The following is a 26915-nucleotide window of genomic DNA, read 5'->3' as shown; positions in this document are numbered from 1 at the left end:
TGGGGCTAAGTGACTTGCCTAGGATCACACAGCTAGGAAGTATAAGATTTGAACTCAGGTTTTCCTGACTCCAGGTCTAGCATTCCATGCCACCTAGCTCCCTCCAACAAGACTGCCTGGAAAGAAAAGCAAAATCAAGCTGGAGAATAGCCGATGTTTTCTCTGGTGGCAGAGCCTTAAAGGCCTCCTTTAGGCCTAAGAGCCAGGGTATCCCTGGAGTCAGGAAGAATGGGTTTAAAGACTTTTAGAGCTTCCTGGCTACATGGTCCTGGGAATGTCCTTTAGCTTCTCTAAGCCTGTTTCCTCATATGTAACATGAGGATGACAACATTGCCGGTGGTACCCTCTTACAGGCTTGTCATGAGGCATAAATAAGACCAGCGAGCAGGGAACCTTATACACATTTAGGTGCTACAGAAATGTCAGATGATGTTCATTCAGACACTGCCATCCAGGCACTGGTGGAGCTCAAAGGCAGAACCCAGGCTCTGGACCTTCCTGCCCCTGTGTTCAGAGTTTGGGACACTGGGCTCGAGACAGGAAGGGCCAGAAGCAGGAATCTTGCCACTTTTGCCCCAGGCCAGAGCTCTTGGGCCTGCTGTGGAGCACATGTGGGAAATGAGGAGAAGACAGAAGGGTTGAGGGACGTCAGGGGAAGAGCATGACTTCCGTCTTCAAGTATTTCAAGTCTTGGGATTATTCTATTGGCCCTAGAGGGGAGAACCAGAAACTATAGGTAGATATTGCAGAGGCGGATGGAGGCTTGAGATCGGAAAGAGCTTTTATACCATTAGAGCTACACCAGAAAGGAACAGGCCACGTGGGGAGGCGGTGCCTTCTTCCACACTGGAGTTTGTCAGGCAAGGCTGAATGGCCACCTTTTGGGGGTGTGATAGAAGGGAATTCCTATCCAGGTATAGGTTGGAGCAGATGCCACTGAGGTACCTTACTACTCTGAAATTCTGCATTTCTGTTCTTCAGACTGCAATGATCTGGGGCTAGGTTAAGCCAAATGGGTGAGACATAAGCCTCTTCTTTCCCCTGACCCCTGATTGGTTGTTCCTCCCCAGGCCCAGATGTGACCCAGGAGACATATTGCCACATGCCTTCCCACAGGGATATGGGAAGTTGGGAGGAGGGAAGGTGGGAATTAGAAGATATCAGGAATATGTTTCTAAAGTTGGAGCATATTGTGATTCATCCTAGAGTGACATAGCAGTGCCAGATTCGGGCAGGGGGGGGCGGGGAAATGGGCTTCTGGGCTCACTAATGAGTAGTTGCTAATCTAAAGAATAAAAGAGATGAGTCCAGAAGGGCAGGAACCCAGCCTGGAAGACCTACTCCATGTAATTATGCCTTAGCTCCTAAGTAAATTACATTTGACTCTCTTCAGCCAGCCTGCGTCATTCTGATCCTGGTCTGCAGCTTCCCAGAATGCACGGGTTCCAAATAGGACCTTTGCAGAATAGGAACACTGACCTTTTTCCAGGGAAGCTTCAGCTGGCCCTGGGGTCTGGGACCCCCCAAGCCTCAATCGCACTGGTTTCTCATGTTTGGCCCAGGGGTCCTCCCCATCACACCAGGTACCCAGAGCATGCTCTTCCAGGAAGAAACTGGCAATCCAGTCCATTTGGGGAAGTGGTCTGCTACCAAGGGGAAAGCTCATATAGTTGGAGCTGAAAGGGCCATCCAGCCCAACCTCTTATTTTATAGAGGGGGAGACTGAGTGATGTACCCAAGCTCACCCAGATTGAACAAGACATAGATAGGATTTGAACCTGTCTTCTTTCTCCAAACCTAGCACCCTTCCCACTAGACCACACTGTCAGGGGACCCAGATTCAAATCCTATCTCTGACACACACTGCCTTGTGACCTTAGCTCACCTAGTTCAGCCTCTTCCCTTTTACAGAGAAGTAAAGGGAGCCTCAGGGAAGTTAGTGGCTTGCCCTAGGTCACACTTACCTTACAAGGACTGAGATTTGAACTCAAGTCCTCTGACTGCTAATCCAGATTAGGTAGTATCAATAAATGGAAAGTATTCCTTTTCAGTCCATGCTCCCAGGCCTTAACCAGGCTGGGTTTTGTTTCTTGTTTTTTTATGTTTTTATCAGTGATGGGGCTATGAGGGTTAGAGGCCGTGGTTGCTTTGAGGCTAGGGTTTTTATTTCCTTTGCCCCTGCATTTTGCATAGAAAATACCCAGCAATTCTCTAAAACAGAAGAATGTATATTATTGGAGCAGGAATGGGGGAGGGGTGGTACGGTCCTGGTAAATACTTTGTCTTCTGGGACGGCTATTGTGCTACCCTTGCCTTCCCAGGTAGTGATAGGAAACTGATCAAATACCGGCTCAGTTCAATAAGATATAAGATTAAATGAGAAATTCCAAAAGAACTCATCTACTAAGGTGATTGTGCTAACATATTATTTCAATTACCTTGTTAAACTGCTCACTCCTGCCTGTGCTGCTCTGGAAGCCAACCTGCCTCCCATCTCGATCTTGCGAATGGCACCCCTGACTCAAGCAATGTTCTTTTCCAAAGACAGAGAAATGTTCTCTTGATATCTTCCATTTTGCAAAACCAGAGTCCAATGCAATTCCACTTCCAGCGCTGGAATATCAGAGCCTCCCAAACCTCACCTCCTTGTACTGTCTTTCCTGGTCTGGGGACTGGGGTCCTGGTGATGAAACAGCTGGGCTGGACATCCCCACCATGGGCTTCCACACTGAACAAACCCCCCTATTTTGCCATCCTATCCTAATGGGAATGGAAACCACCATGTAAATCAAGAATTGACTAAATGCAGGAATGGGGCGAAGGGAGCAGAGAGCAAAGAGCAGGGCTGCTTAATAATTCACATTTTTTAAGTTATGAAAAATGGAAGTGATACAACTTTCGGCCATTTCATGTAAGAGGTGAATAATTCAGTGTAATTCTTAGGGCATAAAAAATGCATGGACTTTATAGTTTTATAAAATAGATCATGTTTGCTACTGCACCTGAAGGCCTGGTTGAGGTAACTCAGGGACCCCACAACAGGAACAGAAGTGAATTCTCCACTCTCAGTGGGGACCGAGAGGCAACATTGATTCGGGCTGCTTCAGACCACTCAAGATGGTTTGGTAGATGCTGCAAAAAGCCATCAGCAGTGCCCCATGTGGTGGTAATTACAGGCTTCTGCCCCACTTACTGGATTCCCATGGTGCTCTGGAGCTGGCCATCTTAAAAGCTTTGAAGATCTCAAAAGCATCCAGCTCCCTCCAGTCCCCACTCACCTCTGCCTAATCAAAGCCTTAAGAGGATGCATCTTCAGGGTACTCTTGTTGAGGGGTGAAAGGTGTAGACAGGACCTGAAGAGGAAAACCAGAGAGTACAGAAAGAACATGATCTTTTAAATACATTTTTAAAAATGTTTTAAATCATTCTTTCCCCTGGCTTTCTTGCTTTTTTACTGCTGGTGAGAAAGTGAGTGGGAGCCCATTTATATTTGGTTAAAGATGTTGGCATTATTCCAAGCCACTTGAAAGTGAGTTTAAAACAAATGGTGTCATTGAAAGTTCTTTTCCTTCCAGAGGAACATCTCACTTTAGCATTAGAGACAAGTATAATTTGGTGGGTGTTCACGTGTCCTAATGAACAACTCTTCTTAGCTCTACAGATAGCAGAGCCAAACAAACTATTTAATGGGCCCTGTAGGGAGTCAGTATAAGATCCATTGCATGTGTCCTGAAGGGCCTACTGTGTGTCCACAAAATTCTGGGTGCTGGGACACTCAAATTCTTGAGGAATTTTGAAGAATAAGAGTAAACTAGATCATCTGGGCAATGCATGATAGGAGGAGAAAATGGGGTGGTTGTATGTTCAGCCCCTGCGGCCACCATACTAGGAAGCACCCCCTGTGGAGGTGTAGCCAGGTAACTTCCTGTGATCCTATAGCCTCAGGAAATAATCTTTATCACTGTCAACTAGTTCAACATGAGAAACCAAGATTTTATCAGTGGAGATGGCATTATAGAAGAGGCATTAACCTCTGCTTTCTTGCTAACCTCTAAGGACCATAGGACCTTCCGTTTGGACTCGAGCTGAAACCTTCTAAGTGTATTGTCTCCTTCACTGGAATGTGAGCCCCTTGAGAGCTGGGACTGACCTCCCTATCGATTTGTATCCCTAGCGCTTAGCACAGTGCTTTGCACATGAGAAGTATTAATAAATGCTTTTTTCATTCATTATTCATGAGTGATGACAGATGGACAGCCAGGGTGTTCCACTGAGATCCTCTCAGGGTCAGGAGAAATAGAAGAAAGACTCCAGCTCATTGTTCCTTAAGGTTAACAAAGAACCCAGTTATCTGTAGTGAATTTATAGTAGGACATAGGCAAAGGTCATACAGGATGGGCAAGAATGGATAGCTTTGGGTCTGCATGAAAAGAGGAAAAGCCAAGCCAGTAAGATCACACATTCATCGGCATAGGCACTAAAGATAGCAACAATGAAGCAGGGGCCACCTTTCCTCAAGGTGCTTCCATTCTCCTAGGGAACACAACACGTACACAGATAAGGAACTACAAAGGTAATTTGTATTTATGAAACAAAGTATAAGTAATTTCAAAAATACAAAAATCATTTCAGAAGGGAGAGAGCCCAAACAACTGGCTGAGAGGGTAAGTAATCGGGAAAAGCATCTGAGCAGTGTTCTTCAAAGAAAACGAGTCAGTCTGAGAGGCAGCCTGGGGAGAGGGAGACCCCCACTAGGACATCGCAGACAGCCTGGGAGACATAAGGCTTTGTGAGACTTTTGTGTCTTTCCTTGTCGACACTGAGTCCTGGAAACATTCGTACATTTAGCACCTGGAATGTATGAAAGCTGACTGCAAGTTACATATGTCAATTTCTCCTTTCCACAAAGAGCCCGTGATGTTGATCATTTCTAAATATACTTAAGGATGAAAATAATGCCTTCCTTTTGGTTAGCCATCTTAAATGCCAGCAACATGGGAAATGATTGTGAGATGACAGGTATGATTCCATTCTTAATGATGGCAGCATTTATTCTTCTGCATTTCTAGGAGCTAGTCCCTCCCTGGAAGGGGAACTCTAGGTGGTTCTTTCCACCAGCACCTGACCTTCACACAGCATTTGACAAGTGGGTGGATCGGAAATGGTTTCCCTGTATGTCTGTGCAACCCCTGCTTCCCTTGGCACTTGGGAAAGGGAAAGTCCACCTCTTTTGGCAATTTGGTTAGATCTAATGGGATGTTGCACATAAAGTGTTTTGTAAACCAGAAAACACTTTATAATTGGGGTATTTTTTTGTTCTGGACTCATGATTTCATTGGTGTGAAAGAATTAATTCTTGATCCTGAATTTTATATTTGATTTTCCTCTGTGATTTTTTTATGTGACCACATCCTGTATTCTATGTAACAAACCTAAAGCCTTTTCTCTGTTTCTATGTGAAGAAGCTCATGTGTGCAAAAGTTCAGTCTCCTCTCTCTCTCTGAAGTTAGATACCAAAGGCTTAAGCTTTCTCACAATCACTGGTAGTTAAAAAATACTCTGTTCTCAATAGTCTTATAAAACATTATATTAGCATATCCTGCAAGGTCTGTGTCCTTGTGAAGGATAATTAAACTAACTGACCTCGTCCCATCTTTTTAAAAGATAGTTTTATCTAATCCCCAGGCACCAGTTTGCCTGTGTACCTGGGTCCCTATCAGTGACCTCAGGATGCAGCCAGCTGAGATCCATAAAATTCACAAAAGCATTCCTTAGAGATAGAAAGGTAGTCTCCACCCCACCTTCTTTATGCTATGCCCACTTTCTTTAATGTAACCAATCATGATACCTCACCCCTGGCCAATTATATTATTTTTGTTCTATGCTTATAAAAATGAGTCGCATCTTCAATTTGGGGTCTTTTGGCCGGAACCAGTGAGTACCACTTGGCCCAGTCTTTATTAATAGGTTTGGCACCCTATTAATAAACTATTATCATGCTTAGAGAATTGCCTCAGTTTACCTTTTGGTTAAATTTCACATGCTACAAGTATAAGGAACTCCCAGTAAGGAAACTCCCTCCACCAATGTAGATCAGCACCTTCTTTGTAACCTCAAGTTTTAGAGGGTTGGTTGGGGCCCTGGGAGATTAAAGAGAGGTGTCTCTCATCACATAAGCAGTATATGTCAGAAGCTGGGTTTGAAGCCCGATCTCTGACTCTGCCACTGTCCCTCACCTCACTCCCCATCCTGTCTACATTATGCCAGGCTGCCTCTCTCTTATTATGGTTATTCCACCACCACCCAATGTCCTCAGGCAAAAACAAATGCAGTTCACCTAATGATGCTAGTTAAGAAGAGAAAAAAGTGTAAGCAGACAATAAAAAGGAACACAAGCCTATGTTTTGAGACCTTTTAAAGTGAAGCCCAAGTTTCTATAGATAAACACATTCGATGGTTATCCCTACCAAGCTGTGTTTGCAGGATAAAGCTGTTTGGCCTTTGAGCTCAGTCATTTTCAGCAGGATTTAGAGTCAGAGACCCCATTGCCTATCTGAGAGACTTTGGAAGAATCTCTTGACTTCTCCGGGCCTCAGGCCCTTCATCAGTAAAGAGGCTCCCATCTAGCTACCAGGGTCCACACAGGCAGACCACATGTACAGATATCTCCTCTTCTCCTCACCTTCCCCTCCATTTATGCTGTCACCACAATAACCAGTTGTGACAACTTTTCAGGAAGAAATATACAATTGTTTTCCCCATCATTTCCTTCATTGATGGGCTGCTTTTATCTTCTTTGTCAAAGAGAATTCCATTCATTTTAACATTTGTTAAATATCTCCTCATGCCAGGCATTGTGCTAGGTATCCAAGGATGTAAAAACAAACAACAAAAAAAAAAAACAACCCAGCCTCTGCCCTCAAAAAGCTTTGAGTCTCCAAGGATGCAGGATCTTGGGACACACAGTCTAATGTTCTTTCTATTACACTCACTACACCATGATGCCTTGGGTCCAGATCAGGTTCACATGGAGCATAACAGAAAGGACAAGAGAAATTTCCTTGGGGAAGAAGAAGCAAAGAGCAGAAGGGAACCCAGAAAAATGGGTAGAGAAAAGCCAAAGCAAAGCTTCTCTTTTTGCTGTTGGCCATCCCTGCTTGAGGCAAAAGGAGATCTCTGCAGCTGGGCTTTATGGGAGCAAATGGGTCTGATTTTTTTTTCAGGTCAAATTGACTCTGTAATCTAATTCAAGTAGAAAAACTTAAGCACCTACCATATTCAAAGCACTGTACTAGATAAAATGAAATTATAAAATGAAGAACCCTCAAAGAGTTTGCATTCTGATACAACATGTACAGAATATAGATATAGGTTATATAGAGAAAAATGATTATTTAAGGAGGCAGTGAGAATTAGCAATTAACAGGTCCAGAAAGGCTTCCCATAGGAGGTGGCACCTGAGCTGTGTTTTGAAGGATACCATGGATTCCAGTAGAGAAGAGGTAGGAAAATTAATGAATGAATGATGAGGCATTCATTAAGCACTTGCTACATGCAAAGCCCTAGAGATACCAACAAAAAACAAGGCAGTCCCTATACTCAGGGGGCTCCCATTCTAAGGGGAGGGAGACACATATTTGGAAGTTTCAACTTCAAGTCAGATGAAAAGGTCCCATAGTCCTTTATGTGCAACAGCAAAGCAGATGGTAATGTTTCTTCTTTAATGTCACTCTTTAGATAACCTTAGCCATTTCTGATAGTCACCATTTGACAGTGCCGAATCCTCACAAGAATTGCAAGAATTTTATTTTCTGAGTCTTCCACAGCCATGGGTGCTGAAGAGGCTAGGGCACTAGTGCCTGCACAAGATGTTGCAAGATCTCATCGCCACAGGGGTTGGGCTTCCTGGGATAACAGCTTCAAGTGCTGGGTTATAAGTAGGATCAGTGGTTGCCACTGCCAGGGCTCTTGGGCTTGCCTGACCATTGGAGACAGATAGTAAGCATTTGGTGTTGGGTGCCCTCTCCACAGTGATTTCTGCCCTAAATGAGGGCTGCAGAACACAGGCTGGAAGCAGAGCTAGTAGTCATAAAGATCCTGCTATTCTCAAGAACATTTGGCTCAGGGTCCAAGCTATCTCTCTCAGGGTCTGAGGGAAGACAGTAGTTGAGGTGGTGTTTTTTCTTGCATCACATTATCTGATTTTCCATATACGTCTATGTTCATCCTCAAATAGAGTGTAAGTTCTCCGAGGGCACAGACTCTCTTATTTTTAACCTCTCCTATCCTCAACACCTAGCATAGTACATTGTATATGATAGGAGTTTACTGTTTGTTAAAATAAATTTCCCCCTGGGGACTAGCATAGATCATAGACAATCGCTACCCATTTTCCACCACGGTGATCATTGCATGATTATTGCCTGATCAGTAGACTGGCCCAGGTTAGGCCTAGCCAAGAATAAAGACTGTGATGATGAAGTTAGTGGGAGGGTTAGGTGATGCATTGCCTTTCATTTGTTCTGGCCCGAATGCTGTTCTCTGAGTCACCTTTTTCTGAATCCACAGTCAAGACGTATTTCATCTGCTTTCCTTCTGCCAAGTCTGTGCAGTCAGTACTTATCCAGTATGGCACAATGGAACCAGACTGCTTCAGAAAGCCCCATTCCCTAGGATCCCTGCTTATTTAAGGCTATTAATCATCTTATGCAAACTCTTAGTGGACTTTCCTCCATTGTTTCTGCTGAAACACAGTAGAGAATGATTCTTTTTGTGTGGTTCCTTCCAGCTCTCAAATACCATAATCCAGAGGTGAGGAACCTGCAGCCTTGAGGCCACATGGGGCTTTCTAGGTCCTTGGGTGTGGCCTTTTGACTGAGTCCAAGTTTTACAGAACAAATCCTTTTATTAAGGGGATTTGTTCTGTGAAGTTTGGATTCAGTCAAAGGGCTGCACTTGAGGATATGGAGGGCCACATGTGGCCTTAAGGCCAAAGGTTCCCCACCCCTGCGGGCATCACCCATCAATGGCTAGCTTTGAATTTAAGCAAGCCTCACCTCTCCCTCTTAGAATCCCTAGTTCCCTTCAAGGCTTGTTTCAGGTATTCTCCTATGTGAGAAACTGCCTTCCTCATCAGTTTTGTCCTCTCCATAGATTGTAAGTCCCTAAAGGGTAGGGGCTGCTTTATTTTTGGTTTTATATCTCCAAAGCCTAGTACAGAGCTTTACATATAGTAGGCATTTAATAAATGCTTATTGGTTGATGACAAATGAGCAAAAAGCTTTTCCCCAAAACCTTACAAACATTAGGTTTTTATCATTTTTTGCTATTTTGACTGTTCTAGTGGGTTCACATGGGGTGGTATCTTTCACTCTATTTTTAAATTATGTCACACAACTTGAAAAATATATTATTTGTTTTCCTGGTTTGCCTCTGGATAGGTAGCAAATTACCATCAGTAGGTTAGTAGGTTGGCTTTCTTGTTGTCATGGGGGCTTTTAAAATGGAAAAACAGATGTTTATAGATCTTCAGAAACCCACAAACATGTTTATCTTGCAAACAGTAATTTCTATTCCTTTGATAGCTCAAACTTTGTCTTCAGAATGGAAGTGAACTGAATTGATGTAACCTAATTTCAACTTTCTGTTATGTGGCATTGATAGTAAATCAAACAAAAAAAACAATTTAGTAAATGTGCTAGGCACTGGAGACACAAATACAGAAGTGTGACAAGCCTTTTCCTCAAAGAGTTCACATTCTCCTAAATAGTAAATGCCCATCATTCATGAACACTCATCAGAGAATTTTCTATACTGGTTTCTTAAACAAATTATAATCTAAATCTACATAGTGTGGTCATATTGTTTGCTGCCTGCTATAAAAATGCAATGGAAAAGTACAGAAATTAAATTTAAAATGGCAGACCTATAACTATGGTGGGACACTTTGCCCCAGGACACCCACATGGGGAGGAAGATGTACACATTCTCTGGTCAATGGGAAAATCACTGTCTCCTTATCCTAAGATTCTTCACCTGTCCCCAGCCTCCCAAATCCTACCAGGACCTATCCTGGCAAGGGTAGATTCTCTTCTGGGGCCCCTTCCCACCTCATCTGAATTTGTTCCAGTTTTCTGTCTCTGAGTAATAGGGGCACAGTCAACCATGGTTTATAAACATGCACTGTGAAACTGACCAGTTTGAGTTTATCAGAGAACTATGTGTCATATACCCTCCTAAAGAGGTGATTTGTACTGTTATATTATCAGTGTGCTAGTCTGGCTTTGTGTAGGTCCACTCCTTTTGTGGGATGTCATAGGACCAGCCATGTATATTTCTGGAGTATTTCCCAGAATTTCCCCAATAGCTTATGTTACCCTTAAATTCCCACAAGTTAATGATACTTTCTTTAGAGGTTAACTTTCTTCCTTCCAGGTTAAGAAGTGACTGAAAGGCACTTATGTGGTCCAAGTTAATTATTGGGGTACAGACTTATTGCTGGATTTCTACCATACTTGAACAATTAAAAGAAGAAAAATCTGCTCCTTGACAAGTCTATCTTGTACAGAGTTAGCAAGAGGAGCTCCCAGACTAGGTGTCATTTACGCCACTTAGAGTAAATCTGGTGAGTCCTTCCCATGATCTCTGACTAACTAAAGCATGGAAGACATTGCAATGAGCAAAAGAAATTGTCCCTAGTGGCTTAGCAGTAAGAGGTACAGAAGCTAGCGTGTTATGTTAATCTCCTTTCTTCCCCACCCCCACTCACATAAATAATCTTGGTTACTTTGGTTCCCCAATGGCTAGACTGGAGGAGTAGAGTGATCCATCTGAAGAAAGATTAAATGCATAAATAGGCCCTGGCTCCCACAATAGGAGAATCCAAAAACTCCAAACTCTGCCACTCTCTCATCATCCTTAGAGCCAGATTTCTTGTACTATGCAATGAGTAGGTTTTCCCCTTCCTTAAGGCTCTCTGATGAACACAGATAGGCACCATGGAATAAGGAGAGTTTCATTGCTCATGGAACCAGGACCAACTCCACCATCTACTAGGAGGCTCAGAACAAATGAGAAGTTGGTACTCATGGTTTGAATCTTGGTATAGTGCTAGATCTGGAAAGAACAGTAGGTTGGGTTCAGATCTTGGGCCTATAAGGTAATATAGCTTCAAATCCTGTCTCTGTTGCTTACTGACTGTGGGATGTTGGGAAAATCTCTTCATTTCTCTAGGTCTAAGCTTCCTCATCCATAAAATAAGGAAATGAGGGCTTTGGAACAGTTAGACCAACAGCTAGACAGGCAGGCAGACAGACAGACAGACAGACAGATAATGTATTAGGTGCTAAGGACACAAATGCAAACAAAGGTTGCAAACAAATGCTCTCAAGTAGTTTACATTCTACTGGGGAAGACATCACATAAAAGGGGGCTATAAAGGAGTGGGGGGGGGTAAAGATGAGGATGATGGCTAGAGAAGCAGGTTCTCATGGGGGTGGGGCAGTGTGAGAAGAGAGGAAAATGAGCACGACAGCCCGAACACTGGTGATATAGTGAGAAGATTACCAGGGATGGATTGCTAACAGCCCTTGTAGCTCTTAATCTATGACCTGTAACCAGAAAAGGATACAGGAATCCTGGAAAGGGGAGGGATTTGGCTCAAGGTCCATCTAATTCTCTGAGCAGCCAGCCAGCAGAACAAGAATTACTAAGTTACTGAGTCTTCCTATTGGTTTATGGCTAATGGCAGATGGCACCTCAAGGCTACTCTTGTCAACCTTTCCCCTGCTTTGGTCCTAGCAGCTCACATTCAGGTCTGGATTTCTAGCAGAAGGGTGGAGGTAAACAGTGACCCAATGCTGATTAGTGTCAACAAAATGCTCAATTTAGAAAGTGTTAGATTAGGAGTCTAAAGACCTGGGTTTGAATCCTTAATAGCTGCCTGACCTAGAGCAAGTGATCCAATGGAGAGTTTCTTCCTCTGTAAAAATAAGGGGACTGGACTAGATGGCCTTTAAGATCCTTTCCAAGTCCCAGACTTGGGCAGTGACATAAACCTCCAGAGGTTTGTTCCACGATCTGTATAGTGAGGTTGCTGACATTGCCAAGGAAAGAGCTACGGAATCACAGAATTTGGCAGTTGGAAGGGCCCAACCCATATGCAAAGAAATCCCCACCATAAGATACCCATAGAGGGGTCCTCCAGCCTCCTCTGCTTGATGACACCAAAGATTTGGTGTCAGGAGACCTGATTTGGAAGTCTTCATCTGGCTACCTGTCACCTATCTGACTTTGGAGAAGTGATTTCAGAATTCTGGACCACAGTTCCCTCCAGTCTGAAATTAGATGAGATGAACCAGATGCTTCCTTAGGTCTCTTCCAGTCCTAAAGCCATAAGGTCCTGGCAACTAACTAAGATTCTGTGAGAGTTATTTATAAATACAAAATGTTTCATTATTGTTGGGAGCTTCCAGTGTGGAAACTCCTTACCCTGGTGCTGATCAGCAGTTCATAGTCTTAGAGAGTCATGTAGCTGTAGAATGTGTCAGGGGCAAGACTTGAAACCCAGTCTTTCTTATTCCCAAGGCTTCTTCTACCCACTGAGCCACACTGCCTCTCTACATGTATAAGAACTAACAATGTAAGGCGGAAAATTGTGCATTCATAGCATCATAGATCTGTAGGTGGAAGCCATCTTGTCCAACCTTCTATTTTAGAGATGAGGACACTGGGGCCATTATGGAGTATTTCACCTTGGGATAAGTGCAAAAGATTGGTATAGACAGCAAGCGGAGCGATCAGGAAAGACTTGATGGAAATGATTGGATAGGAAGGACCTGGAAATCAACCGGATTTGGATAGGTAAATGGGTGTATGAAAAGATGAGGGGTTGCAGAGAGATCCGTGGGGGTGGGAAGGAAAATAGGCAGGAAGCTCATGGTTAGTTTGGTCGATAGTGAGCAGACCAATCTGACAGGAGGAGAAGAGGGATACTATTGGGAGATAAGTCTGGAAAAGTAAGTTGGGGAGAGTTTGTAGAGGGCCTCGAATGCCAGGCTAAATGGTTCGGACTTGTTTTCAGTGGGGAGCCATGGAAGATTCCGTCTTTAATGGGTCCTGGCTCCAGCTCCCATACCAAGAAATGTTTCTCCTCTCCCTCCGTGGTCTGACTTGCACCCCTGACCTCGTGCTCTCTGTTGTGTGTTTGGGCTTTCAATAGGGCCACAGTACCCGCGGCAGCCTCCTCGGGGTGCTGTCCTCAGTTCTGAAGCGTCCTGGGACAGCTCCCTCTTGCCTAATCCCTCTTGGACCTTCTGCGGCCTGCTCCTCCTCTACCCTCTGTCTCCCTTCCTCCCTTCTCCCCTGCTGTAGCCTCTTCTCTGCCGCCTGCCTGTCTCCGTCAGTATGTCACACACATACACATTCTCTTCCCCGGTCTCTGTATTTCTCACTGTCTCTCGCTCCCTAGATCTGTCTCCCCCTCGCTCTCGCTCTCTCCGCAGAGCAGGGCTCCTCCCGCGGCTGCATTGCAGGCTCCGCGGGCAGGCGGCGCCGGATGGGAGGGAGGGAGGGAGACAGGGAGGAAGGGCCAACAAAGGTCCCCCCCCTCCTCCCCAGCGGAGAGGTGCGGGGAGGGAACGGGACTGCAGGGGAGGGGAATGAGGTGACCATGACTCTTGGGGCTGCCCGGGGGCGAGCCGCGAAGCCCTGGGGAGGGAAGGGGATCTTCGGGAGGGGCAAAGAACGAGGAGGGCGGGGGAAGCAATCAGGTGGGTCCCCAATACCGCCGGCTGAGACCGTCCTGGCCACCTAGATCGGGGGACAGTGAAGGATGGGGGAGGGGCAGATAGGAGGGAGGAACGCCCCACTGAGCTGCAGAGGGGAATGAGGAAAGAGGGCAAGTCCGTAAGAGGGGCTGGGAGGGACGGCGGCGGAAAAGGGTATGCCTGGAGCCTCCTGTTCCGTGTCCCGGGCCCAACAGAGGCTCGAAGCGGGACTGGGCTCAGGTGAGCCCTATGGGGCTTTAGAAATGGGGCTCCAGTGGAGGGACTGCATCGTGCAGGCTTTCCTCTCATCTGACAGGAGGGCCACGGCTGTGGCTCTTCCACGAGTGGAGACTTGAGGAGGGGAGGAAGAAGAGCAGAAAGGGCGAGGGGAGCTAGACCTGGGGTAAGGGAAGGGAGGCCTTTTTGAGCCACGGGTATCCTGAATGTGCCCAGAGCGGTCCTAGGGGTTCATGTGGGGCAGGGGTCCTCGGAGAAGCCTCGTGGTCCTTGTCCTCCCCTCCCCTGCGGGAGTACGGGCGCCTACAGCGCGCACAGCCCCGAGCCCGCACCCTGCGGACTCAGGGGGCGCAGTGCCTGCTCAGTCCCGGCTCTGCTCAAGCTCTAGGCGCCCGGACGCCTGCCTCTCCTCGGATCCTGGTGACGTCATGACCACTCCCACCTCCGGATTTGCCGAGGCAGCTGAGGGGGCGGGGCTGTGGTGAGTGAGCTCACCGCTGCGCTCCACCATTGGCCCGGGCAGCGCACACGGCTGTGGCGGGGAGACAACGCTTCCCCAAGCCTCTTAGCCCTGTGAGTCGGTCCGGCTGCGGCGTGCGGAACTGAGCGGGCTCGGGGCTGAACTGGGCTGAGCTAGGAAGAGGAGAGGGCTGCACATTCCTGCAGCTGTGCTTAAAAAGTGTGTGCGTGTGCGTGTTTGTGTGTGTGCGTGCGCGCCTGCGAGTGTGCTTGCGTGCTTATGACAGGGGGAGGAAAAGGTGTCTCGAGTGTCCGAGAGAGTTCGAGGGGCGTGTTGTGGACGGGCGTAGCGTGTGCCAGGGGTGTGCGAAGGGCGGGGGAGAGGGGGTGCGTATTATGTCACCGTGGCTAGTGTCTCGTGGCGAGGGCGCGAGTGTGTAACGAGTGTGAGGAGATGGCTGTCTCTGAGAGGGTGCCATCGTAAGTCATTGTTATTGGTGTAGATGTGGTGGCGGGAGGTGGGTTCCAAGGTGTTTACTGTTAAGAAAGGGAGGGTGAGTGTACGGGGCTCTGTGTTTAGGAGAATGTTTGGTGAGGCTGTGTGTGTGCTGGGGTGCAAGTGAAAGGGTGTGTGTGGGGCAGGGTTTGGGAGATTTCTGCAACAGCTGTGTGTATTTTGGGGGAGTCTAAAGGCGTGTGTTTTGGTGGCAGTATAACGGGTGTGTTTGGGGAATGCTAAGTGTTTTTTGAGGTGTCAGCATAAAGAGGTGTGTGTTTCAAGTAATCAGTGTAAGTAGTATTTGCGGGGAGTCCGAGTAAGAGTTTTACTATTTGAGGGGTGTCCGCATTAGGGGTGTATATTTGGGGGTGCCTTGTTTGGAAGGTTTCAGCGTAAGGTTGTGTTGGGGATCCATGTAAGGGAGGGGGCGGCGTATTTGACTTCGGTTGAGGCGGAGGGGAATAACGGTGTAACCGTTGTCTGTTTTCGGGAAAAATCAGGATAAAGAAGTGTGTTGGGCTAATGTGAACGTAAGGAGGTGTGTTTGGGGGAGCGGCATGTTTAGGGGTTCAGAAGTCAGTCTGTGTGTGGGAAAAAAAGCAGGATGCCAGTAGGAGGGGGTGTCAGCGAGAGTCTGTAAACGCTGGGAGTGTGTGTGCGTGTCAGCCTGGTGGCGTGAGTGCGGCTGACGGGTGCTTGTTTTTGTTTTGAAAGCGCAGTGAGATTGTGGCGGGCTTTTCTGAATGAGCCTTCCTCTCCCTCCGCTCTCCTCCCCACCCCTTCGCTCCCCGTCCGTCCCCAGCTGGCTCCGCTCGGCTCCGCTCCCGACGTACCCTGCCCTGGCCCCTGCGGGGCAGGAGTCAGGTTCGTCTAGCTCTTCAGCTTGGTGCTGGGGGCCCCCAGGGGCGCTGGGGGGAGGGGACTCGCTCCCCCGCTAGGCTGGGCTGGGCTGGACTGGGTTGGGCCGTACGGCACCGCACCGCACGGCACAGCCCCGGCACTGGATTGCGCCCGGCCGTGCGCCAGCCCAGCTCCGGCGAGCGTCGGCTCAGGCTCCGGTCGGCCTCGGGCTCCTGGCCCCGGCGCGGCGCCATAGCTCTCACTGCACCAACGCCGCCGCCGCCGCCTGGCCTGTGAGTGTGGCGGAGAGATTACACACGAAATGACTCGAGGCAAAGCTGTTGAAGAAGACTGGCTTTCTCGGGATGTTGGTCGAGCTGAAAAGCACCTGAAGTATGTTTTTGAACTTGAGCCTTCAGAATGCCTACGATCTGAAAAGTCGAGTTCGGAGAATGAATGAAGGTTTGGAAGAACTTACTATGGGCTTGGTGTCTGGTAGCCCACGAGAATAGAGAAGCTTTGGGGTTTGACCCCACTCACTTAGAAGACAAACTTTCTCAATTTACTTCGCTTTCACTGATCGATTCTGTTCTCTTTAGCCAGTTCCTCAGGACAGAGTAAATATGTAGATGAATCCAATTATATGAGGATTTTTCCTTTCTCTGCAATCCAGACTCTTTTTCTAAAAGTGGTGATGATATTGCATCACCATCGCAGCTGATTACCACTTTACAGAGGAATGCTGAAATGTCACAAATCCACTTGTAACTTCTCCCACCATTGTTTGAGGTAGGTAGGACCTCTGCCTTTTGCGTTTAGAATATGTGCCTTACTGAACTCTGACCTGAGAGGCATCATCAGTCTAGTTGCATGTCTTTGCTTGGCTGAATGCATCCTACCTCCTTAACCATCGAGCTCCGAATCTGAAGTGACAAAATCAGATTCGGGGTAAATGTCCTAACTTAGTGGCATAATGGTTATCTGATCAAATGAACCCTTTACTCTTTCTGTCTGATGGAGGCGTTCTAACAGTTCCCATATAAAAACTCTGTCAGAGAAACTGAGAGCAGGGAGAGCCCAAGCAAGAGAAGGGTTACTGTCTGAGAGTCTGATACAGTCATGTGTTGGTAGCAAACATGGTTTCATGATGAGCATTTTCAAGATAATTATTATTAATTTAGGGCTGGAATTAGACTACGGGAAATAAGCTAATGTTGATCTCTCATTTAGTATTGGATTTGGGGGAGGAATAATGTTTAATACTCTAGAGAAAGCCTTTATTTACTGAGTATTCGTTTCCCAAATAAAACTTTAGTTTACTTGTGAAAAGAAGCACAAGCTGCCTGGACTTATAAATGACAATGAATTTATGACCACCGATGAATACTGATGACTGATTAAGCTGTAAAGAACACAACCTGGGAGTAATGAACCTAATCTCATTTGCTCTTGCTTAATTTTTAAGAAAACAGATTAGAGAAAGCAATCCTTTAGTAAATAATTAGTGCATTGTGTTTTTCTATACTATTTTTTCCTAGCCAAATCTGTAATTTTAAATGCCTAGCAGCTTTTCTTTAACCTACTGGTCCAGGACTATGCTCGAGTGTCTCTAACACCCACCAACACAGCACTTCAATATACAAATCATGAGAGCATTGAGAGGTCAGAGATAACAAAAAGAATGTTGGCCTACACTTTGGGAGAGTGAAAGAAGGGGATGAATAAAAGTGGAAATTTAGGGTGAGTGGTAACAGATTTGATCTCTGTATAATCTATGTACAAGGAATTCATGTTCAGAATGCCTCCAAGGGCCCTTCCAGATGGAAGATTCTATTAGTCTATGCACAAGTGCATGTTTGTTGTTGTTTTTAAGGTTGTTCTCAGCTTAGCCCCCAAATGTCAAGGCTTGTGTCCAGATGCTCACTTTTGGAGTTGTTATGGCAGTGTTTGGGGGTGGTTGTTGTTTTGATTGCACTGTGAGCCTCTGAAGTTGTAATACTGTCCCTACAGGCTGAGCTGTGTGAATTCATTGTCCTTACTTTATCTTAGTGTTAGTGATTTTTTTCTTAAATGATAAAAAAATAAGGGGAAACTCAAGCATTTTCAGGCATCATACAGACTTTGCAGAGAAACTCCAGAAAGATCATCTTGAGATTCTGTCACACTGGCTTCAGCTCTTCAGTTGTTGCAGTGGTGATAGGTTTTCTGGAAATCTTTTGTCATCCCAAATAATTATTTCTCTGCAAAATGCATTTTCCCTCCTCTCTGTTCTTTGTGCCCCTGACTGGTATTCTTACATTTAAATGGTTCTCTCTTCCTTTGGTGAGTCAATGTTATTCATTCAGTATTTATGCTTCATGAACCTCTACAAAAGCAGAGCTGCCCTGGGAGATGCCAAGTGGCCTGTACAAAGTCCTCCTCTGACTGGCAGCTGTGGAATAAGAAATGTGTGGCAAAATTTACTTTGGGGTGGATTTCTTTGAATTTCAAGGTTATGTAGCAGCTATCCATGAAATTCCATGAAAGCTAATGGGAGAAGGAACCCTGCTGAGATGCACTGAATTACCACTAAGATTTCATATTAAAATTAGTCCTCTTTACATTAAGGAAGCGCTTACAAGTATACTGGATGACACAGACAGGCACAATCCCTGCATTAAGAGTGACACTGCAAAAACATCTGGAAGAGATAACTGTCTCCTTCATGTCAGCTAGTCTTGTTTTCTCCCCAAGTAGATTACAAGCCCTTTGCCCTTAATGGGGAAGAAATCATGCGTTATTTATTTCTATCCCTCAAAATACCTAGCACAGTGCTGGCACGTAGTAGGCGTTTGAGAATGACTTTAAGACTTATAGGGGCTAAGGATGGGCCATTGTCATTTTGTATACCAAAAAACCTGGCACAGAAAAGTGTCCCCAAAGGTACTTGACATAAAACATTGAAATCATACAAGAAATAAATGATGGCTGGGCGTCTTCACAAAAGAGAAGATGCCGACACAACCTTGTTTGATTTCAAGTTTTCCACATCTCACAGTATTTCAGGAGATAGAACTTTAGACAGTGCTACAGTGGGAGGATATTCTCCTGTAGCTTGGACATTCACTCATAGGCCAGGTGAAATAGAGGGCAGTGTTCCAAGAGTTCCTTTGATTAGTGGAACTGTGTAAGAATTGAATTAAGTTCCCAGTGGACTTGGTGACACTGTTATTCATGATGTGGAAGGTAGCAGTAATGGCAGCTTCTTGTCATGTGACACTTTAAGCTTTGTAAAGCACTTTACATACATAATTCTTTTCCACCCAGTAGATGTTTATAGAGTCACTGCTATGTGCAAGGTACTGTGGGAAGGACTGGTGATCTTACAGGGGTGAGGTTTCAGGGTGGGGGGTGGGGGTGTCTAAACCTAGGATTTCATTGATATAGAGAATTCCTTGTATGGAGACTGTCCACCAGTGTAGATCAGCAACTACTATGTAATGTAAGGTCTTAGAGGATTGCCCAGGCACTATCTGGGGACGGACTTAAATCCCTGTCATTCTGACCTCAAGACCAGCCCTCTAGTCACTATACCAAGGGCCTCTAGAGAGAAACTGTAGCCCCATAAAAATGTAGATGCTGTCTCTGTCTACCTCTACACTGCCCTCTATCTCACTTGACTCTGAGATTGGCAAAGCAAATAATCTTTCTGGCACTCCATTTCCTCATCTGTAAAATAACAGGGCTGAGCCCTTCCAACTCTACATCCTTATTTGTAAGGAAGTTAATCAGCATCTCTGGACCTCAGTTTACTCATCTGTAAAATTAACCTCTCAACAATCACTCATGTTAAGTTTGAGATATCTATTAAGTATTTAGTTTAAGACGTCCAAAAGGCATTTGGTGATCTTTGTCTGTAGCTCAGGAGAAACTAGAGCTGGATATATAGATCTGGGAATCATCAGCATGGAGATGTTAATTGAACCTATGGGAACTGATGAGGTCACCAAGTGAAACAGAAAAGAGGCTCAGGACAGAGCCTTGAGGGGTGCCCACAGTTAATGAGGGTGACATGGTTGAAGAGCCAGCAGAGGAAACTGAGAAGGGACAGAGCGATAAGGAGAGAATCAGGAGAGAGTCATGCCACAAAGACACAAAGCAAAGAGTATCGGGAGGTGATCAACAGTATCAAAAGCTGGAAAAAAAATGTCAAGAAGGTTAAGGATTAAGAAAAGGTCATATTAGATTTGGCATTAAAAAAAAAACCTTGGTAACTATGGAGAGGGAAATTTCAGTTGAGTGATGAAGTTGGAAGCCAGACTGCAGAGGTTTTAGAAAAGAGTAGGAAGAGAAAAAGTAGAGGCTTCCAGTTAGACAGCTTCCTCAAGGAATTTAGATGTGAAGGGGACAAGAGATACAGGATGTTAAGTTTCAGTAGTGATAGGATCAATCGAGGGTTTTTTAAGGATGCAGATGTGGGGATGTTTGTAGGCAGTAGGAAAAGAGCCAGCAGTTAGGGAGAAATTAAAGAGAAGAGAGTGGGGATGATAGTTGGGGCAATCTGCTGGAGAAGAAAGGAGGGGGTGGGATCAAGGCTGTGTGTAGAAGGGTTTGCCTTGACAAGAAGGACTACCTCTTCTGAGAGTGAAGGGGGAAATGTCTGAAGGATGTGGGAAGAGACGGAACTCTCTGGAATGGTCTCAGCACAGATGTGTCTGGATTTCACCAGGTCACTTCACATTAGAGGACTTTGCATGAAGCCTCAGAAATGTTTTCTGGTCTTTAAAAGCTTATTAGATCCATAAAGCCAGTAGCATGTCTTCCAAAGCCCGTCAAGCCTCTAAGTGTGCCACTGTGAGTGGCCACATCATCAGTGCCAAAGCTGAGCCTTTGGAAGGAAGAGGTACCAGAACCTGCCCGTCTTCAACCCTTTTCACCAGATACTGGATTGGATGAGGCCAAAATTCCCAGAGCTTGTTTAAGAAAATCTGATTCAAGCTCTTAGTGTAAAAACTTTACTTTAGATGAATAAAGAATTCATGAAAGTGCCCTCTTGTTTTTTCTCTTGAGATTGGCAGTTCCCTTCTCTCTGACCAGGATCAATAGCCCTGACAGTTTCCTCTATCAGGAAGTCCTGCCCGTTGGGTATAAATATTGGAAGGTCCCTAGTATACTCTCTGTTCTATTTCAAAATTTTGGCTATAAACCAATTGTTTGAAACTCAAATTTATTTTCCAACAAAAATGATATCATTAATGGTGGATACATTGCTGGGCTAGCCCACAGAAATCGATTTAACCCATAGTAAAATACTGTATCTCTTCAATGAAGAACAGTAGCAAATACTACAATGCTGGTAATTAACCAAGAGAGCAAAAGAAAGCTGATTAAGAAATAGTTTATTTCTAATGCTAATGTTTTAGGAAAGACAGCTTTAACTAGAGGAGGATAAGAAGGTAAAAGGAGGCTGCTATGGAGATTTGGAAGGGTACTTAAGAGATAAGTGCAAAAACTTTTGAGGTTGAGGGTCTTTTAGCATGTCTAATTTAATTTCAGAACTAAGAATCATAGGATATTAAAGCTGAAAAATTATACATTATAGATTATCTTATCCAATCCCTTCACTTTCCAGACAGGGAAGCCAAGGCCCACAGAGGTTAAATAGCTTGCTGGAGTTAATAGGTAATAGCGGCCAGTTAACAGAGCTGGATCTGAGCTGGGTCACGGTTCTCCTGACTTCCAGCCTATAGTTTTTGGAGAGAGGTAAAAGGCTCTTTGCCAGATCACTTTACTGTAGATGGTGGGAGATCTTTAATAAATAAATAAATAAATAAGGGCCACTGGTGCTTCCAGGAGTCTGGAATCCTCCTGAGCCCCTTTCAAAGCTATAAGCTCTGAAGAGAGAACAAAAAAAAAAAAGGAAACAGGAAAGCTGAGGGAGCTTCCGGGGACTTCAGGAGGTACTTCCAGATTTGGGAATGAAGGGTGGGGGGTTGGAGACAGCTCATTCCATCATGATTGGGTCATGCTACTCCTAGGGAGACCTAGAATACCAAAAGGATTTTCTGAAATTCCAAGTGGTAAGAGAGATATAGCTATTGTTAGCTAAAGTGATAGCTCTTAATCCACCTTTGGAGAAATGTGATTCTTAACTGAGCAAGGTTTATAAGTGGTATAACTTGATAGTTTAATATTTGCTATCTAGTATGTAATGAAAGCCCATTGTGAATCATGTATTTAAGTAATTTAATTATTAATATTAACTTGTATAAGTCTATAGTATTAACACAATCATTTATTTTTAAATCTCATAAAGTGTAGACTTGTCATAATTTGGAAAGAACCTCCCTTCTTTTATTCCCCTGGATTCTAGCTCTAAAGAGAAAACAATTTCACACCATCCTGAAGCAATTTCAGTGTTGAAAATTCAGTTCCAGAACGAAAATGACCAGGTACAAGACCCACTTTTGAGAAAAGAAATGCCATTGGACTCTCCTAGGCTGTGACTCTCACACAATTTAGCAGTAACAGTTAGGAGCTTCTCTGCAGATGGTGGCCCTACAATTAACTCCAAGATCATAGCACTGCCACCAAACAACCCTCTAAATAATGGATGAAGAAGGAGCATATTAAAGATGCTCTCATCAATGGCTTGCAGCCCAAGCCCAGGCTTTGTCAATCAGAGCCTCCATAAAAGTCACTAGGACCCCAGTGCAAAGAGCATCTATTATGAATAGGAATTACAGCAAGGATAGCAACCAGGATTATTTTTGCATTTGCTTCTAAGGTACTATGGAATATTTTATTACAAGAATTTTTTTTGTTTCTGATAGTCTTACTCCCCCTCCCCTCTGCCCTCTTACTCTAGATAGCATAGCTATCCTTTCCATGCCAGAATTTAAGGTACCATAACAATTGCTACCATGGAGGATTATTATAAATCAGATGGTTCCATATATAGCAAATGGGAAGTATAGAGGAAATCAGCAGATAGCTTAGAGTGCATAGACCCTACTACCTTCATTTGAAAACCTTCCCCAATCTTATCATACTTAGAAAGAATGTGACTGAAAAGCTATAGTAGACTTTCAAGTGATATAACTTCCTTTTGTCTTCCCTTGAATGTCTCAAATATTCCAATTCAATGTAGCCTTCTTCTCTTCCTCTTAAAGTAGCCAGGGATTTATTTGTTCCTTTTTTTCTTTTTTAAACTCCAAGGTTTTTTTCCATGGGATCCAAGGTTTGCAAGGGTTGTTTAGGGGTTTTTGTAAGTGGAGTTAGACCATAGGTTAATTAATGAACATTTTTACATTTTTAGTTCATGAGGATTTTTTGGTGAATCTAGTTCTTTTCTCTTTAAATCATATTCTCATCTTTATCCTGTCATGGTATATTTGTTCCCAAACATGATCAAAAACAGTATGAAAAAGTGAATAGTGAAAGTGACAACAGGCAAAAAAAAACCCGTATCACATTTGCTCCAATAGGACTCAAAGAAGAAACAACAAAAAGAAGGAAATGTAAATACCCTCCATCTGAGCCTCACCACCCAATTATTTTAATATACTTAACATCTAAAGTAATATTTTTCATAAGCCTCCTATATTTAATATGAATTACTGGTGAGAAATCAGTATAAATTTTTAATGACTTCTGCTTCCTAATACCGAGGTAGACCTAACTTATGTCTGCCACAGTTGTCTGCCAGTCACAAAGGGGGTCTAGCATGTAGTCCAAGGTGAAAAGGAACAATGAGATCTTCTAGAGAAGTGGTATAACACAAACTCAAATAGAAAAAGGGGGTCACTAAATCATGCGTAAGGATTCCTGCAGGCAGCATATTGACTAGGAAAACCACATATTAATGTTATCTTTTCTCTATTGTATTTTCGTTTATTTTGTTGAATAATTCCCAAGCACATTTTAACCTGGTTTGGGCTGCACTGGAAGGATTGTGGGCCTCGAGCCACCAGGGGGCTTCATGTTGGATCCTTCACAGCTAGATGATCTATCTGGTTTGTAGGTGACATCGTACTGATTGTGTCAAGTTCTAGATCCGTGTAGAAATGAGATCCACAATCATTCATAAGAATTCATCCCAATTAGCTATGCAAGAAAAAGGCAAATCAGTGAAGAACGCCTATTGTCTAAACTGTGATGTAAACTATTACAACATATATTTTGAACAGTCACTTCAAAAGGACAGTGAGCTAGGACCAAAATTTAACAGAATTGGAAGTTTAGGCTAGAATTCCTTTAGAAAATTGTGTGTATATTTTTGGGTATATCATATATGTATATGCACATGTATGTATTTTGTATGTTTGTGTGAATCCATGTTATGCTTTCCTAGAGTGTAAACTCCTTGCAGGAAAGGCATGCTTATGTTTGTCTTTGTATCCCCAACACCAAGCACAGTGCCTGGCACAGAGCAGGCATTTGACAAATGTTTGTTCATTGACTGATGAACAAAAATATCATTTGTGGAAAAAATATCTGGAGATTTTAGCAAATTGTATGCTAAAAAATATTTATGAGTCCATAGCGGCTCAGGTCAAAGTAGGGGCTGTCCTGGTCAGACCACATCTAGAGGACTGTGTTTTATTCTAGACATCATGCCTTGGAAAGAATGCTGACAAATGAGAGTGATGACAACAGTGAGAGGATTGGAGTTCATGAAGACTGGTTAAAAGGTCTCTAATAAAACATTTTTAAGTGATCCAAAGAACTGGGACACGCCCTACAGAAAACAACCCAGAGGAAACTGGCAGGGAGGGTTAGGGGACGATAGCCATCTTCAGATATTCCAAGGACTCTTGTGTAGAGAAGGGATCAGGCTTGTCCTGCTTGGCCACAAAGGGCAGAAGTAGGAACAGTGGATAGAATCTGTAGAGACCAAAAGTACACAGGGCTGCTTTAGGAGGGAGGCGGAGTTCAAGCAAGGACTAGAGGACCACTTCTGAAAGATAGAGATAGAGATAGAGATAGAGACAGAGATAGATGTGTGTGTGTGTGTGTGTGTGTGTGTACATATGTATGTATATAAATCCAGGTGATTAAATTATCTCTTGAGGTCCTTCTCAACCATAATATGCTGGGATTCTCTGATAGCCTGTTGTGTGACCTTCTTTGGCTAAGAAAGGCATTTTGGATAAGAGCCCCCAAACATGCAACAATGAAAACAATAACCAACAGAACCAATGATGGGCTTAGAATATACCTTAATAAGTATATAAGAAGCAAATGACTTATTTGGATAGATCTATGATCTTAGCAGAAGGGGTTTCCTTCATTGGTAAAGATAACATCCTCCATGTCATCCTATACTGAAACTCTTATCCATGCCCTGTCATAAATTCTTCCTAGACTATCCCTGCCCCCCAACATGCCAGTGGCTTTCTTCTAGTGTTTCTTAAATATCTTTAAAGCACTAAGCTAACCCCTAGACTGTCCACTTTTTGTAACTTGTTTCCCTACATGCCTGACACATCTCCTTCTCCAGTCCTACATTCTACCATGCTATCTTTTACTCCACTTCTCACATAATGGTCATCCCTGGGAAGATGCTGCAGTTTGCTCACAGCCACTATGCAACTCTCATTGTGCTTTGGGGCACCTGAAAGTTTTGGTTTAAATTAAAACCATAAATATAGCTGCATTTCATCAGTTAACTGTTTCAATAGATCCATAGTCTTCTGATGTATAACTATAAGGTAGTGAGACTTAATTTTTTAATAAATATAGGAGAATCGACTCTGATGTATCAAAACCTATGTATCCAAATGAGAGCACAATCATCTTTGGGTGCTATGAACCTATTTCAAAGATTCTGTCCTTGCCATAAAAAAAATTTTTTCAGAAGTTCTCATTTGCAACTGATTTCAGCGCCAGACGCATAGTCTTGAACATCCTTAATAGCGAAAACTCTTCATCTTTTAATAATGGCTACAATTTGCTGGAAACAACCCAAAATCATTTGTAGGCAAGACTTGCAAATAAATTAGAGGATCAAATTTGGAAACACCATTTAGTCTGAAATAAATTTATTCTAAAGTAAGGGGATTAGGTTTTTTTTTTGACCTCTCAGACTAACTCTGGTAACTCTTCCAAAAGAAAACATCAAAAAATGCATTGAGAAATGGCAATGGCTTTAGAATAAAATTATCCCTCCAAGGAGAATGCTTTAAAGGACAAACACTTGGAAGTGGTGGTGGGGGGAGCAGAATCAAGATAGCAGAGTGAAGTGAGTGTGTTTGCTAAACTATCACAACACAGCCCTCTATTAAACTTTTAAAATCATGTCAACCTGAATTCTGAACAAAAACAATAACAACAAAAAGTCACAGTGAGTCATTTTTCTATCCCAAGGCAACTTAGGACAGAAAGAGAGGTCTGCAGACAGTAGGGTGGAGGCTAGCCAGGAGCCCAGCAAGGTAGAAGTAGCATTACCTGTAGGTTTTGGAGGTGGAGGCAGCAGCAGGGGCAGCACAGGATCACCTGGTGTCCAGCACCCAAGGATGGTAAGGAGACTGAATAGTCAGAAAGATTCTGGGGGGGTCCCTGTGCTAACATTGGGTGTAGGATTAGGTGCCATTTGGCAATTCCACTTCTGGATTACAGTTCTGGAACAGAGAGGAGAAGATACAGTCACAAGAGAGTAAGGACCCTACCTGGGTAAGAACTAGAGCCCAGACCCAGAAGGTAGTGACTGAACTCTGCCAAGACCATGGAAGCACTGAAGATTTACAAGCCTCCAGAACTGGCTCTGAAAGCACAAGGATATGAAAATCAGAAGATCAGAGTCAGACATTCCACTCCACCTCCAAAGGTGCTTGTTGTTGTTCAGGGATTTCAGTTGTGTCTGACTCTTCATGATCCCATTTGGGGTTTTCTTGGCAAAGATACTGGAATAGTTTGCCATTTCCTTCTCCAACTCATTTTACGGATGAGGACACTGAGGCAAACAGGGATTGCCTTGATTTTCTCAGAGTCACACTGCTTAAGTGTCTGAGGCCAGATTTAGACTCACATAGATGAGTCTTTCTGATTCCAGGCCTGGCATTCTATCTACTGAGCCACCTATCTGCTTCCACCTCCAGAGATGAGCAGATCCCAACTCTAACATAAAGTCCAAA

The 26915-nt window shown here is 44.1% G+C and overlaps 1 protein-coding gene across 5 annotated transcripts in view; it reads left to right on the top strand.

Annotated features, from left to right (window-relative positions):
- The window catches only part of CAMTA1 (calmodulin binding transcription activator 1), a 134739-nt gene that overhangs the window by 53288 nt on the left and 54536 nt on the right, over nt 1-26915 (top strand). The window contains exon 1 of one of the 5 annotated variants that reach the window (XM_036745334.1): nt 15442-16590. The exons of the other annotated variants lie outside the window; for them this stretch is intronic. The gene's annotated coding sequence lies outside the window, so the exon portion shown is untranslated. Of the gene's footprint in view, nt 1-15441; nt 16591-26915 lie in introns of those variants that run through there. 5 annotated transcript variants of the gene reach the window in all.

This window comes from Trichosurus vulpecula, chromosome 2 (assembly GCF_011100635.1).
Source record: "Trichosurus vulpecula isolate mTriVul1 chromosome 2, mTriVul1.pri, whole genome shotgun sequence".
NCBI lineage: Eukaryota > Metazoa > Chordata > Mammalia > Diprotodontia > Phalangeridae > Trichosurus > Trichosurus vulpecula.
The sequence above is the reverse complement of the archived record's forward strand: the minus strand, read 5'-3'. Positions and strand labels throughout refer to the sequence as shown.